This window comes from Lissotriton helveticus, chromosome 5_1, assembly GCF_964261635.1.
Source record: "Lissotriton helveticus chromosome 5_1, aLisHel1.1, whole genome shotgun sequence".
In the NCBI taxonomy this organism is placed as follows: Eukaryota; Metazoa; Chordata; class Amphibia; order Caudata; family Salamandridae; genus Lissotriton; species Lissotriton helveticus.
In genome coordinates this window covers 1,794,201,292-1,794,217,478 of record NC_136065.1, presented here as the reverse complement: position 1 = coordinate 1,794,217,478, position 16,187 = coordinate 1,794,201,292, and positions in this window count along the sequence as shown.

Sequence of the window (16,187 nt, the reverse complement as noted above, 5' to 3'; positions counted from 1 at the left end):
CATTTGTCTCTGGTCCGTGGGTTTGGGTACACAGATCCAACACGAAGTGTCCACCTAGGTGGATGCGGGTCCTGACGTGTCTCTTTATGGGACCGGTAAGTTTCGTACTGTTTTAGCAGTGCATCTAGTCATTCCAGTAAGTTCTGTTCTGTTCTCGAGAAATTCATGTGTTCTGTTCTCAGTATTCCAGGTGATATTCTGTTCAAACTGTTATTAATGTTATTTAAAGTGTGTTCAATGTCGTGGTATGAGTGATTTGTTTTCCCAGTCATTATTGTGTTTATCGTGTATTGTATTGTGTTTAGATTCCAGCCTTTAGAATGCCTTTATTCTCCAAGTTACGTCAGTTAAAAACCTGAAAAGGTCTGCTCGAAGAAGCAGTTCCTGTCCCGCCTAGGGACAGTCCAGGTCATTTTATGTATCATAAACATGGCATAAGTGCCATATTATATCTAGACTTATGGGTCGAGTATACTAAAGATCTAGAAGAGAAATATAGATGGCCTGTATCAGGTACATGGGATGCCGAGTGCATCATGCGAGTAGAAGAAGCATTATGGAAAAAGAAATCCAGACAGTCCCAGAAAGATGCCATCGAGTTATGGCGCATAGAATCTCATAAAAGAACCGAAAAAGAAATCAGAAAGTTAGAATTAAGTAGGGAATCCTCAGAAAAATCCCAAGAAAGGGAATTAATCGAAATAGGTGAACGAGTAAAAGCCGAACAGTCAGACAGACAGAGAAATGCCCTTATTAAGGGTATGTATCCTCTTCTTGCCGAGGGCTTGTCGAAAGCAACCCCGGAAGCACCATGTAATTTCCCGCCGCCATTAGTTCCGATTAAGCTACGTCACAAACCGACCGCAGCTGATATTTTTCTCTCGTCCTATTTGGACGACACGGTCCCAGAATATGCAAATCCTGTTCCGCCCGCTCCTGTAAATAATGTAATTCCTGTTCCTCCAGCCACCGGGGCACCTGTTACGGTACCCCCGGTCCAGCCCACAGTACAAGTACCCGCTACATCAGTCACTCTCCCAGCACGAATAGTACCAGTCGACGATTCTAGTTTAGGAGCTGCGGGGGGAGGTCCTCCTGGTACCCCGCCGCCACACAAACGTGTAACGTTAGTCGAGTTACATGAACGTGCGTTACAGCGTACGCCCAAACATCAGTCCGTTGCAGATATCAAGCGAGCTCTTACCGAATGCCGTTATGATCCAGTCCCAGGCGATGATAATATGGTTATATATTAATTGCGCGTAAGACGGGTGACCGAGTATTTGGACACCCTACCGAATATGAAAGAAGATCTAGACAGAATATATCGTTTCATCCGTACAGGAGAGGATCCAGAAAGTATTGGCGAAATCATGTCTCTAAGGAAAGCTGAGACTCAGCTCATGCTATTAAAGTTTCTAATTAATTGTTTAATAAGGGAACAAGATTGTCCGACTAAAGATCCGACCGAAAGGAGAGTCCTGACAAAGTGGAGTGATCATATAGCCGAGGGAAGACACAAGACACTAGGTAGTATAGAGAGTATGTACAAGAAAACTCGTAAGGAAATAATAAGGTTACACGAGAAACGCAAAGCAGTACAAGTGTCCGAGAAAGAAGACGACTCTGATACTGAAGAGGTAGACGACGAGAATCCTACCAGAATAGCGTATGTAGGTTAATCTAGACTTCCCGACCGACATTCACGCCTAGAACACAAGAAAGTCTGTCCTCCTCCAACACCAGAACAAGGCTCTCTTGAACAAGTATTTCAAGTTACCGATCACATTCTGAAATCACGAATCGGTTATAGTGAACTTAGTACTATGCATGAACAAGAACTAGCCCGATCAGCAGTCCGATGGACTACTGATTCTACCACTTTTCCAGACGAAATAGTGGCACAAATGTTTCTGAAACTGCCCCCAGCCGAGCAGCGACTGGTGGGTATGTATATGATCCAGCACCTCATTACACAGTATGAGGGGCAACATTCTGACCCAGGTCCGTTACACGATGTTCTGAACGAGTTACTCCAATATAGATGGAGAGGTTTAGGTACCGATTTAATTAGTGTCATTCTAGAACAGCGCCACAAATATAGAACGTTACTGAATCCGCATTTTGTTCACGTCTCACCCCCAGGAAGTAAACCATTCTACATAGATAGACAGCATCCGTTACGAGAAGTACACCCAGTTAGGACAGCGGGTGGTGAAATGCAACGAGTATTTGTTTACACCCCTATCACAAAGATGGAACTCTTAGAGATGAAAAAGTTAATTCCCTGTCACGACAAAGACCCAGCAGGGTTCCATCGAGAATTAAAAGACATGCTCCGTATGGGAGAATACACGTATCCAGATATCATTAAAATGCTAAAAGTCCTGTTGCCCGCAGGGGTATATGAAAAACTCAAGGAAAAAGAATGGGAGGTGGGAGAGAAAAAGATAGATTGGACAGCTCTAGAAGCTGAAGATAATATACGAGTACCAGGTACCGGTCTTGGGGACAAATGTAAAGAATTGCCAGAGTTATTGATACAAGTTTTGCCAAGGTTACTAGCCACGAAAAAGGAAGATTGGGATGCAATCTCAGCATGCAAACAGAAACAGGATGAAGACACTAGTGATTTTTATTCTAGATTTGAAAAATGTTTTATTATTAACAGTGGTTTGAAGACAGGTAGCGAGTCATACCCTCATCTTTTTGTTACTAAACTAGTCGAGAATTCAAGCCCACAAGTTAAAAATCGAGTTTTGAAAGTCGAAAGTACCTGGCAAGCTAGTACCCCGTCACAAATGCTTCAAATGCTCCAGTATCACCAGAATAGAATCAGGGAAGAGCAAGAACACGAAAGGAGACGTATGAAAGATACGAAAATGAAAGTATTAGTTGCACAATCTGTTCCACAAGACAGTCAGAAGAGGGGTCCGAATCAAGCCAGTCATCCTGCAGCCCCCGTTAAAGGGACATGCAATTATTGTAAACAGCCAGGTCATTTTATAAACGAGTGTGCAGTTCTGAAACACAATATAGCAACTGGTAAGACTAAAGAAAGACCACGTCCGCCTAGACAAGAACAAGTTTCACAGACTTCTCAGTCACCACAGAATGCACAACAGACAGTTCCAGCACCGCAGCCTATCGCTGCAACACAGCATGTTACACAGCAGATGTACCAGTATGCCCAGACAGAGTATCCAGAGTATCAACAGTATTCATGAAACAGCCTAGAGAGGGAGGTAGGCTTGCCTCTCATCGAGATACCTGTAGATCAAGAGGGTCCCTATGTACACAGTCAAGTATTAGGGAAAGACAGAAAGTTTTTGATTGATACAGGGGCAAGTAGGACTACTATCAGTCATGACGAGGTTCCAGGGGCTCCGCTCTCAGGCTCTAGAAATGTTTCCCTTGGATTTTCAGGAAAGCCTATTGTGAACGAGATTTCAAAACCAGTTTCTCTTGAAGTTGGTCCATTGTCCCGAACTACTGATTTGTTACTCACGAAAGCATGTCCAGAAAATGTATTAGGCATTAAAACATTGAAAGAATTAGGTGCAGTGATATGCTGTTCCCCAGAAGGAGTCCGATTGTTTTTGCGTGACTTTAAAGGTCACTATGTATTGCGTGATTTTGATCCAAGACTATCAAATGTACCGCAGCATTTATGGGCGCAAGGTCCAACTGATGTAGGTTTTATGCACATCACACCCCATCGTGTGACTCTCAAGCAAGGTATAGTCTTGCCACGAATCAGACAGTACAGATTGCCACCTGAGGCTGTAACAGCCTTATCCAAAATTATTGATGAGCTCATTGCTCAAGGAGTGGTTGTAGAAACTGACTCCAATGTATGTAATTCTCCTATCATTCCAGTCATGAAACGCACTGATCCAAATGCACCTCCAGTATATCGATTAGTGATTGACCTTCGAGAACTTAATAAATGTATCATACCCCAGTACCCAGTAGTCCCAGATATTTCATCCCTATTGACAGCTATTGATTCTGAAGCTACGTTTTTCACTGTTATCGACCTCAAGAACGCATTTTTCAGTGTTCCCATTCATCCAGACAGCCAGTACCTTTTCGGATTCTGTTTAAATGGAAGGAGCTATAAATTCACACGAGCTCCTCAAGGTTTCACAGAAAGTCCTAGTATTTACAGTCAAGCACTTAAAAGACAGCTAGACAATATTCACATGCCAACTGACACTGCCCTGCTCCAGTATGTCGATGATCTATTGATCACAGCCCGTTCTGAACGTGACTGCGAGCATGCGTCACTTACAGTCCTGTATTTTCTGGCCGAGCAGGGGCACAAGGTGTCCCCTTCCAAATTACAATTCTGTGTCCAGCAAGTGATCTACTTAGGCCACTTACTGTCCAAGTGGGGTAGGCAGTTGACACCAGATCGTATCCAGTTAATAGCGAGTCTTCCACAGCCCAAGACACAGAAGGAGGTACGAGCTTTTATTGGCCTCACTTCTTACTGCAGACAATGGATTCCTCAGTATGCATTTCTAGCTAAGCCACTGATACAGTTAACGACACAGGAGGCAGCCGTATCGACTGTCCTCCCTTGGACATCTGAACATACGCTTAGTTTTAATGAGTTAAAGAAAGCCTTATGCCAAGCACCTGTTCTAGCTACACCGAACTACAGTAAGCCTTTTACACTTTTTGTCACAGAACGTGATGGTACTGCATTATCTGTTCTCACACAAGATCAAGCCGGACAGTACAAGCCCTGTGCTTATTTTTCAAGCACACTAGATCCAGTAGCCCAGGCTTTGCCTGCGTGCCTCAAGTCAGTTGCAGCCACAGCTCTAGCTATCAGACAAAGTGATTCCATAGTATTAGGACACTCCCTGACAGTACAAGTTCCACATTCCGTGGAAGTTCTTTTAAACCGAACACAGACTCAGCACTTGACAATTGCACGTTTAACAGGTTATGAACTGACACTGTTCCAGCCACACATAGAAATCAGACGCTGCAACATTCTAAATCCTGCTACACTGTTACCGTCAGTTACTTCAAATCCTGCCACACATAACTGTGTGGAAGTCATTAACACTATGACTAAGCCAAGACAAGACCTGACAGACATTGCATTACCTAATACCGACCTTACACTTTATGTGGATGGTTCATGTATGAGAACTAGTACAGGAGAACTAGTAGCCGCGTATGCAGTGACTACTGACACCGAAGTTATTGAAACACACCGTATTGACACCCTGTCTGCTCAAGCAGCAGAGCTAGTTGCTCTGACCCAAGCCTGCCTACGTGCCAAGGACCTGAAAGTAAACATATATACAGATTCACGTTACGCATTCGGAGTTGTACACGACTTCGGAGTGCTCTGGCAGGAGAGAGGTTTCATGACTTCTCATGGAACCAAGATTCAGCATGGTCTCCTCATTCAAGCTCTGTTAGATGCAATACATTTACCGACAGCTATCGCTATCATGAAGTGCAAGGCACATACGAAAGTTACTGACATCATTTCCCAAGGTAACGATCTAGCAGATCGAACAGCCAAGCTTACAGCTCAGACCCCAGACATTCCAGTTAACACGACACGGACACTCACTCTAGATCCGACTACTTGTATGACAGTTAAGGACCCTACACAAGATGTCATAGACATACAGTTACATGCCACTCCCGAAGAAATCAAGAAATGGTCTGAACAAGGAGGGGTCCAGACAGATCAAGGATGGGTGACGAAGGGAAAAGCCACATGGTTTCTCCCCGACTCTATGGTTCAAGTCATTATTAACACCGCACATAGTCCAGCACATCTAGGAGAAAAAGCCATGTTAGACAGTATACAGAACGTTTGGTTCAACAAGCACCTACGAGCTGCAGCCAAGCAGAAAGTCCGTACTTGTATGATATGTTGTCAATTCAATCCAGGTAAAAGTGTCCCGGTGGAACAAGGTGGATTCCAACCTCCTGACCACCCTTTTGAAGTCCTCCAGATGGATTATATTCAGATGGAGCGATGTCGAGGTTTCAAGTATGTCCTCGTAGTTGTATGCGCTTTGTCCAGGTGGACAGAAGCATATCCAGTTCCAGATTACACAGCTGCGACCACTGCCAGGCAGTTGGTTCGTGAATTCTTTCCCCGTTATGGACTCCCTAGGGTCGTGTATTCAGATAACGGCCAGCCATTCTCATCCGAGTTAATGAAACATGTTTCCCTTTTGTTAGGATACCAGTGGAAGTTCCATTGTGTGCGCCATCCTGAAGCAGCCGGTCTTGTAGAGAGACATAATCAGACCCTGAAAATCCGCATTGCAAAAGTTTGTAAAGAGAAAGGTGTAGACTGGCTAGTTGCCCTGCCAGTTGCATTATTTTATATGCGAATGGTTGCACATTCCAGATCAGGTCTGTCCCCTTATGAGGTCGTTTTCGGCCGCCCCCCAAATATGTGGGGTACACCTAGACCCCGCAGTATCACAGATGTTTCCAGTAATATGTTGACAGATTACCTAGCTTCCTTGATGTCTGCCCTACACTCTTGTCGTTCGCAGGTTGCCGCTGCATTTCCAGACAATACTGAAGTGAAACCGCATGAGGTCATTCCAGGCGACCTCGTCCTTGTAAGGAACTTTGATCGTTCAAGTCCGCTGGAGCCTCGTTGGAAGGAGCCGCGACTTGTTCTCCTGACCACCCGCACGGCCGTGAAGTTGGAGGGCCGCAAGGGGTGGGTCCATCTGTCCCATATCAAGAAATTCCATGGACTTCGTGAAAAATCTTTTGCAAAGGACTGTTCCATTTCTAAGGACTGCCTAAAAACAGACTCTGAACTCAAGCCTTCCCTGTTAGAGGAAACTCCGCAACAGGAGTATAAAAAGAAACTCCGGTCTAGTAAAATAAGTCAGCCAGTTTAATTGTCTAAGTCCCTCTCGGGTGAAACGGTTAGACAGGTATCTGACATGTATGAGATAGACCCCCATAGTGAGAGAGTTAGTCAAAACTCTATACGATGTATCGTTTTTCTAAGTTTCTTATTGTTTCTAAGTTTAATGGTTACCTGCACAAGTTATGCATTACATTTATGTTTTCCAATTTCTCATGTAAATAAGTTTGCTAATGCTACAGTAGAGCACACATTTAGTGATCTGCCTCCTCACGAGCTATCCTATCGTCTTGCTATGCGTAATAATACATTCATCCGAATGTTACACTATTCACACCAGACCAGCAATGCCACTAATTGTTGGGTGTGTGGTCGACTCCCCCCTTTCCAGACACCGAAGGGAGTTCTGACACTCTTTCCTTATCCGTTTTCACATAATGGTTCGTGTGGAGCATGGTCCACGTTAACGTCATCCTCCAATGATATGTCCCTTCTGAATAGAACATGTTTTCCAGACAAGCAAGGTCTCCCCCATAGAACAGGGTTAGATCTAGAAAATGAAGTTTATAATTTAGGTAATTATTTTTCGAATTTTATGGTCCTGAATGTTCAGTCTGATACTACTCCAGATTTGCCTGCTATTTCAGTACTACCAGTCAAAGGCGAATTATGTGTCAGAAAGAATGGTTCCGCACATGTAGGACATAGTGATTGTACTACTACTGTCGAGTATAGTGACAGTGGGAAATCTATTTTCAAAGCCTCACGTCATTCTTATTTCGTTTGTGGTCAGACCGCATATATTCGTCTGCCCCTCGATTGGGATGGAACATGTTACATTGCCTTCCTACTGCCACCAGTTTTTCTAGCCCCATCTGATTATCATAGAAACACACATCTAGTACACGTCAGACATAGAAGGGAGATCGAGTCCCCAATTGTCGATCAAACTGAAACTACTCTAGAACAGTATCAAGACTTCAATAAAGGTTTCTTCTTCTTTATAGGCCCTGTCCAGAATAGTAAGTTAATACGTAGGTTAACCAGAACCCTCGAAGCAGTAGTGAATGAGACTACTTCTGCTCTAGGTAACTTAACCGAAGAGCAATCTGCTATGAGATTTGTCGTGCTCCAAAATCGTCTCGTTCTTGACGTCATACTGGCCGATAGAGGAGGAGCATGTAGAGCCATCGGATCTAGTTGCTGCATTTTCATTCCTAATAACGTGCCGTCTGTTTATTCAGCTATAACCAGACTTCATAAAATTGCCCATCAGTTACACCAGAATCCAGGCACCTGGACACGGTCCAGTTGGCTCTGGAGTATCATATCTGCCTGGGGATGGAAAGTATTGTCATTTCTAGGTATTGCAGTAATGATCCTATTCAGTTGCTGCCTCTGTATACAATGTGGCCCTGCGATTTGCGGCATGTGTGCTACCTCTTGTATTCCTAGTCCTACATCCCGTTCCAAGACAATTCGAGACGAGCAAATGATGCTATATGAAATGATAGATGGTATCATGAATATTGATGTTTCCTGATGGAAACGTAGGGCACAAGGAGGGAATGTGGAAAAGTAAATTTTGCCATGTCATATGTGCCTACGTGTTCCCCATGTTATGTCATATGTGCATGATCGATATGCATGTATCCCCTTTCTGATCGATTAAAGACGCAATTACAGTTGTGTCCATCTCTAGTATGCAAGTTTCCAGTCCTCGTGAAAACAACGAATATTAGGCCTATGTAAACCTACGTTGCCACGTTTTACAGTGTGCACGTTAATTCATTGAATTGTCCCCGTTTCTAGGCCTCAAAAGGGCCCGGACTCAGATTCAGCTCCTGTCTCCTGAAACCTCTCCGAGGAGCGATACAGCCCCCACCTGTATCCCTGACCCTTCACTTACTTCATGCCTCGCAGTGCCCGGCCCGGCCTGGCTCTGCCTCCCAGTCTGCCAAGAGTATGTTATGTTTCTAGTTATCAGTCCAGCCCTCCTTCTCTGCATTCCTAAGCTACTGAATCACATCAATAGTTTCTGTCATGGTCTAGCCTTTATGTCTCCATGTAAGAGAAATACTGTATTTATATTCATAGAATATTCCTCGCACACGAACTATATGCAGAATTATGCATGCACCAGTCTTAGTGTCTGTTAGCCTTTGCCCTGATAACTTTTGGATTCTATCAACATGTACTCTAAACACCAGATACTAGATATGCCTGGGTACATGTCGCTCTGACCCTCCAGACTTTAGTCTCCTCTTCTAGGGCAGAAGTCATAGCCCCCAGTTCTCCCTGGTAACACGTCATTGCCAGTTTGCGCGCACCACTAGGTTAGAGGTCCCAGCTGCTCAGGTAGCCCCCTCCATGTTTCCGCCCCTTTTTATGACATATTCTGTTACGTTTACATCACATGTCTATGTATACGCCCTGTACACGCCTTCTTGTTACATCATTTTGCCCTTATCTTTCGCGACTGCTACAAACCACGCCTACTGCTACGCCCCCTGTATTGAATGTAATGTATTTGTTTAACTATAAATATTGTGCACTGTTATTAAAAGCTAGCCAATTCCCAGATCCTGCCCCCGGCAGCTGCCATCCCATTCCCATGCAGGCTGTCCTGTTCCTGTCCTTTATGTCTGATTAAAGCCTGTAGACTCCAGCTACCTCGAATCTTGACTCTTATTTATTGAGCTATCTGTTTATATGAGTATCCTGAAAAAGAGAACCGGTAATTAATTATTTATTTACCACAGTATCATGACTTCACTTTGCAAATAATTTGTCACTTGTGTGTCCAGCCCAGAGAATTGCCTATTGTGTGTTACATTAGTCAACGCAGTTCCAGTTTCTGATGGGCTAAAATGATCCATCGGCCACGGAAACCTCTCAAGGGGTGATTGCCTCCTCTGTTTCATTCTTTGTCTCCTGGATTCTGCCAAGTTATTGACTGCAGGTAATCGGTCTAGTCCAGGTTACTCATTTTCTCAATTGTGCATTTGTTGATGAAACAACAGCAAAGAATAATCAAGGAATTGTAGCTGAGACAGAAACCTGAGCAGAGACGGAAACCTGCAGCAGAGACAGCGTCTCCAACAGAAAGAGAGCGCTGAAGCAGAGCTGGAGACCCCACAGCAGGAACCTGCAGCAGAGTTGGAGTCCTGTAGCAGAGTTAGAACCCTGCAGCAGAAACCTGCAGCAGAGACAGAAACCAGCAGCACAGACGGAAATCGGCAGCAGAGACGGAAACATGTAGCAGAGACGGAAACCTGCAGCAGAGACAGCATCTCCAACAGAAAGAGAGCTGCAGCAGAGCTGGAGACCCCGCAGCAGGAACCCCGTGGCAGAGAAGGAAACCTGTAGCTGAGACAGAAACCTGCAGCAGAGACGAGATGGAAACCTTTAGCAGAGATGGAAACCTGTAGCAAAGACAGCGTCTCCAACAGAAAGAGAGCTGCAGCAGAGCTGGAGACCCCGCAACAGGAACCCGTGGCAGAGACGGAAACCTGTAGCTGACACAGAAACCTGCAGCAGAGACGGAAACCTGCTGCGGAGACAGCGTCTCCAACAGAAAGAGAGTGCTGTAGCAGAGCTGGAGACCCCGCAGCAGGTACCTGTAGCAGAGTTAGAGTCCTGCAGCAGAGTTAGAACCCTGCAGCAGAATCCTGCAGCAGAGACGGATACCTGCATCGGAGACGGAAAGCTGTAGCTGAGACAGCGCCTTCAACAGAAAGAGAGCGCTGCAGCAGCTGAAGAACAGCAGAAGAAGGGCTGCCCAGAGACTGGCACTTTTCCCCCTAGGAGCACGAGAGATATGACAGGCCCTGTCTTCCAGACATTAGAGTGTGCGGATGCCGCGGCGTTCCTGGCTCTGTGTTGCGGTGAGTGAGACGCGACCGATCCTCCTGCACAAACGACCCAGATTAGCAGAAGGCAGTGCATGCGATACAAATGTAAGGATATCCCGCTGGCAGTGGCGGAGCTGATCTCCTCACTGCGGGAGCCTAGCAAATTTGTTCAAAATCGCTGGGGGCATTGTGGAGCAGTGAACAGCCACATGCAATCCTAATGTGGGCTCAGAGAACCGGCAGGCATCAAAATGCATATTGGTGCTCTAGCCCGAGTGCCTCACCACGCAAGCTGGGCTGCTCCCAAAAATGTTATCTGGACGTATGTTCAATTTGAAATAGTGTCTCATGTAAATCCTCCCTACGCTCAGCCTGAATTTAAAATGGCAGCCGTGCTTGAGACACAGGATAATGTTGCCCTAGCCTGAACATGGACTCGGTTCGTAAAACTACTTTTTCCAATCATTATTTCTGATTTATACTGATCCCCAATTAACACCTTCAATATTCAGGGTGCGTGTAGACACTTAGTGAAAACATGAAGCTTTTCCACTAGGTGCCTGCTCAAATGCCCAAACACTCACTATTGTTTTCACATTCACTGAGGGCAAGCTAGAGGACAAGGTGACTAATGCTGCTTCGATAGAATTATGTGGTACAAAAGGGGGTGGTGATGGACGGAGCATCTGAACCAATCAAACACTCACACCCAGTCAACACAGATCTGGGTTTAAACCATCACCGTTCTTTAGCCCACTCTGCCACCCCAGTTCAGACATGCCCATATGCAAATCAGTCTGACCCTGTGCCTCATGGGAACAGTCCAGCCCGAACTGCCAAGCCATGCCTTCCCTGGACCGGAAACAAGCTTCCGAGGACCGGTTTCTGGCATTTCAGCTGTCTTCAGCCTGGCTTGCTTGAATCCAGTGGCAAAGTGAGCAAAGGACTCACGTCTGAGCATACCCTGCCAACTTATGGCAAACAAAGTGGTACAAAAGGGGGTGGTGATGGACAAGGCATCTGAACCAATCAAACACTCACACCCAGTCACCACAGGTCTGGGTTTAATCCATCACCGTTCTTTAGCCCACTCTGCCACCCCAGTTCAGACATGGCCATATGCAAATCAGCCTGACCCTGTGCCTCATGGGAACAGTCCAGCCTGAACTGCCAATCCATGCCTTCCCTGGACCGGAAACAAGCTTCCGAGGACCGGTTTCTGGCATTTCAGCCGTCTTCAGCCCAGCTTGCTTGAATCCAGTGGCAAAGTGAGCAAGGGACTCATGTCTGAGCATACCCTGCCAACTTATGGCGAACAAAGTGGTACAAAAGGGGGTGGTGAATAACGGAGCATCTGAACCAATCAAACACTCACACCCAGTCAACACAGATCTGGGTTTAATCCATCACCGTTCTTTAGCCCACTCTGCCACCCCAGTTCAGACATGGCCATATGCAGTGGCGTCACTAGGGTTGGTGTCACCCGGTGCGGGTAACTCATGGTGTCACCCCCTCACGACTTTCCTCATGGACCTCCTCCGCTCCAAGTCCACCAGTGGACACAGTTGGTAAGTAACGTTTGTAAATTTAATCGCCTTTGGGACCTTATAAGTGTTTAGCCATGCAACGGTTGACATTGTTGCACCAAGGATATTGTGCTGCATAACTAAATACTTATAAGGTCCCAAAAGCGAGACCTATTGGCTATGCCAATGCTTGTTTTTTTTGCGTTAGCCGCAGTTGATCAGAATAGGCAACAAGCACTGTCAAAGTCAAAAGATCAGCTACCACTTTCAAAGGTGTGACCTCTTGGCTTTGCCAATTTTGATTTTGTCTGTCGGTGGGTTTCGGCAAAATTCTAGCATGGTAAACGAAATAGGCTTAATTATAAAATAAAATGAATTGCAAAATATGTGTAATAAATGAGGGTTATGATTAACTGCTATGTTATGAAGGAATGTTGACTAATTGGATTAAGGTTTACATTTGTGTGGGAATTGTTGTTAGGGTAAGGGTCTGGCTTTGATAAGAGACCAAATTAGTCTGTAATCTGTATTTGTAAAGTGCACGTTTGGCCCTAGAGGCATCTTAATAACAGATGTTTGTTGGTACTCATTTTATCGACCTCCGATGGATGAAATGCTGGCTGGACCTTACAGAACCTGTTATCAGGAGGACAAACAGATTTCTGGATTGGATGCCTTATTTCCAAATTATTTTTTGGGAACTAACAGGTAGATTCATGAAAGAAAATGCGGCTCGCGAATCTGGCCCTTTGCGAGGGCAATTTTTGCATTTGGGATTCATCATCCCAAATGCAAAAATCGAAAGAGAATGCGAAATCGCATATTTGCGAGGAATTGCATTTAAGGAATCTCTATTTGAGATTCCTTAAATGCAATTCCTTAACCATTTTTCAATTGCGAATTCGCAATTTTTGGTCGCTATTTACCACGAAGTCTGACTTCGTGGTAAATAGCGAAAAAAGAGAAAAAAGCACTTAAGTGCATTTTTCTCAATTGCATGTTACACACACACATGTCCTTTGGACATGTGTGTGCGCAACACCTGTGTAAATTTGCATTTCAGGGGTGCTACAGGGTGTCCTTTGGACACCCCTGGCACCCTTGAATTCGCATCCTTATTTGCGATTAGCAAATTGCTAATCGCTAATAAGGAATAACTCCCCATTCATTCCTATGGGCCTTTAGGCCTTTAGGCCCATAGGAATGAATGGGGAGTTATTCCTTATTTGCGATTAGCAATTTGCTAATCGCAAATAAGGAAGCTGTAGGAATCGCAATAAATATTGCGATTCCTACATGAATCCCGTAATAGCGATTCCTTATGAATCGCTATTAAAGACTCGCAAAACGGGTGTTTGATGAATCTAGCTGTAAATAAGTAGGAAACAGGTTTTTCACACAACTGCACAAATTGTAGGTGTGAATCAATGATGCCTACAATTTAGTAGGTGCGAGTCTGCATCGTTTTGGAGTGAGTTATACTAGAAATGAGAGTATGTTGGTGACAGTGCCTAGGGAAAAACCGGTCTTTGACTATCCTTAGTTAGGATCTAAGAGCAGTAGAGTGCCCTGGGGATAGAATGGGACGAGGGGGCAACATCTCCGTGCTCAACGACCTCCATGTCCTGAGGTTGCATTAGAGCAAGCTATCCATTAACAAGTGACAGGGACCAGAGGGCCACAGGTGCTCTAATGATGAAAGTGTGGTGCCAAATATCAGTACCAGCTAATAGCAGAGAGATGAGAGGGGAAGTAGCCGAGCGGAGGCCACTGTGTCTGCCGGCAGGGACTTCTAAGAGCCCTGAGGATGGAGAGGGACAGCCAGAGAGGGCAGCATGGGACAGGGAGGGTCAGAGAGGGCAGAGTGCGACAGGGAGGGCCAGCCGGAGAGGGCAGGATGGGACAGAGAGGGCCAGCCAGAGAGGGCAGAGTGGGACAAGGAGGGCCCGCCAGAGAGGGCAGGATGGGACAGGGAGGGCCCGCCAGAGAGGGCAGGATGGGACAGGGAGGGCCAGCCAGAGAGGGCAGGATAGGACAGTGAGGGCCAGCCAGAGAGGACAAGATGGGACAGGGAGGGCCAGCCAGAGAGGGTAGGATGGGACAGGGAGGGCTAGCCTAAGAGGGCAGGATAGGACAGTGAGGGTCAGCCAGAGAGGACAGATGGGACAGGGAGGGCCCGCCAGAGAGGGCAGGATGGGACAGGGAGGGCCAGCCAGAGAGGGCAAGATGGGACAGGGAGGGCCAGCCAGTGATGGCAGGATGGGACAGGGAGGGTCAGAGAGGGCAGAGTGGGACAGGGAGGACCGGCAGAGTGGGACAGGGAGGACCAGCCAGAGAGGGCAGAATGGGACAGGGAGGGCCCGCCAGAGAGGGCAGGATGGGACAGGGAGGGCCAGCCGGAGAGGGCAGGATAGGACAGTGAGGGCCAGCCAGAGAGGACAAGATGGGACAGGGAGGGGCCGCCAGAGAGGGCAGGATGGGACAGGGAGGGCCAGCCAGAGAGGGCAAGATGGGACAGGGAGGGCCAGCTAGAGAGGGCAGGATGTGACAGGGAGGGCCAGCCAGAGAGGGTAGGATAGGACAGTGAGGGCCAGCCAGAGAGGACAAGATGGGACAGGGAGGGCCAGCCAGTGATGGCAGGATGGGACAGGGAGGGTCAGAGAGGGCAGAGTGGGACAGGGAGGACCGGCAGAGTGGGACAGGGAGGACCAGCCAGAGAGGGCAGAGTGGGACAGGGAGGGCAAGCCAGAGAGGGCAGAGTGGGACAGGGAGTGCCAGCCAGAGAGGGCAGAGTAGGACAGGGAGGGCCAGCCAGAGAGGGCAGAGTGGGACAGGGAGGGCCCGCCAGAGAGGGCAGGATGGGACAGGGAGGGCCAGCCCGAGAGGACAGGATAGGACAGTGAGGGCCAGCCAGAGAAGACAAGATGGGACAGGGAGGGCCAGCCAGAGAGGGTAGGATGGGACAGGGAGGGCCAGCCAGAGAGGGCAGGATAGGACAGTGAGGGCCAGCCAGAGAGGACAAGATGGGACAGGGAGGGCCCGCCAGAGAGGGCAGGATGGGACAGGGAGGGCCAGCCAGAGAGGGCAAGATGGGACAGGAAGGGCCAGCCAGTGATGGCAGGATGGGACAGGGAGCGTCAGAGAGGGCAGAGTGGGACAGGGAGGACTGGCAGAGTGGGACAGGGAGGACCAGCCAGAGAGGGCAGAGTGGGACAGGGAGGGCCAGCCAAAGAGGGCAGGATGTACACAGTAAAGTCAATATGCCCGACTTCTTTTAAGAACAGTGGGCATGGCTCGGGGCTGCAGATATTGTTTCAAAGATAATTTACTGATGAAGCATAACGCTTAGAAGGTGGTGCGAGGTAACGTTCTGCACACAGAGAACACAGAGCACCCCCACACAGCTCCCCGTGTCTCCCCTGGCTTCGATGAGCTATACATGCCAATGTATTACAATAATCCCTTGGTGGTCAGAGCCAAGGTGCAATTTGTCCAGGAGTGAGTGAAGGCACCCCGCCCACAGCTAGAAACCTGAACTATCAGTCCACAGAGAAACACTGACGCAACAGCACGTCCCCCCATGTCCCCCCTCATTCCCCCTCACCCCCAATCACCTCCCAAGAGGGATTCCAAGGCAAGTGAAAGCCTTGCAGGCGCTAGGGTGAGCAAACACTGGTGGGACACTGTCTGCCAAGTCTACCCAGTGGCCACAGGGCATCATTCTGAGCACCCAGAGACTGAAAGTAAACAGGGCTTTCAGAGCTTCCCTGTGAGACCGCCAGACAGTCTAGGAGCTAAGCTGCTGCGTGGTCCGTGACAGGAGAGCAGCATCTTAATTTTCGGTTTTTGAGAAATATTGCACTAGCCATTTTTAATGTTGGTGGGAGTCCTGCCTCCCCAGCCCCCCTCACTTTTAGCCACCCCTAGGAT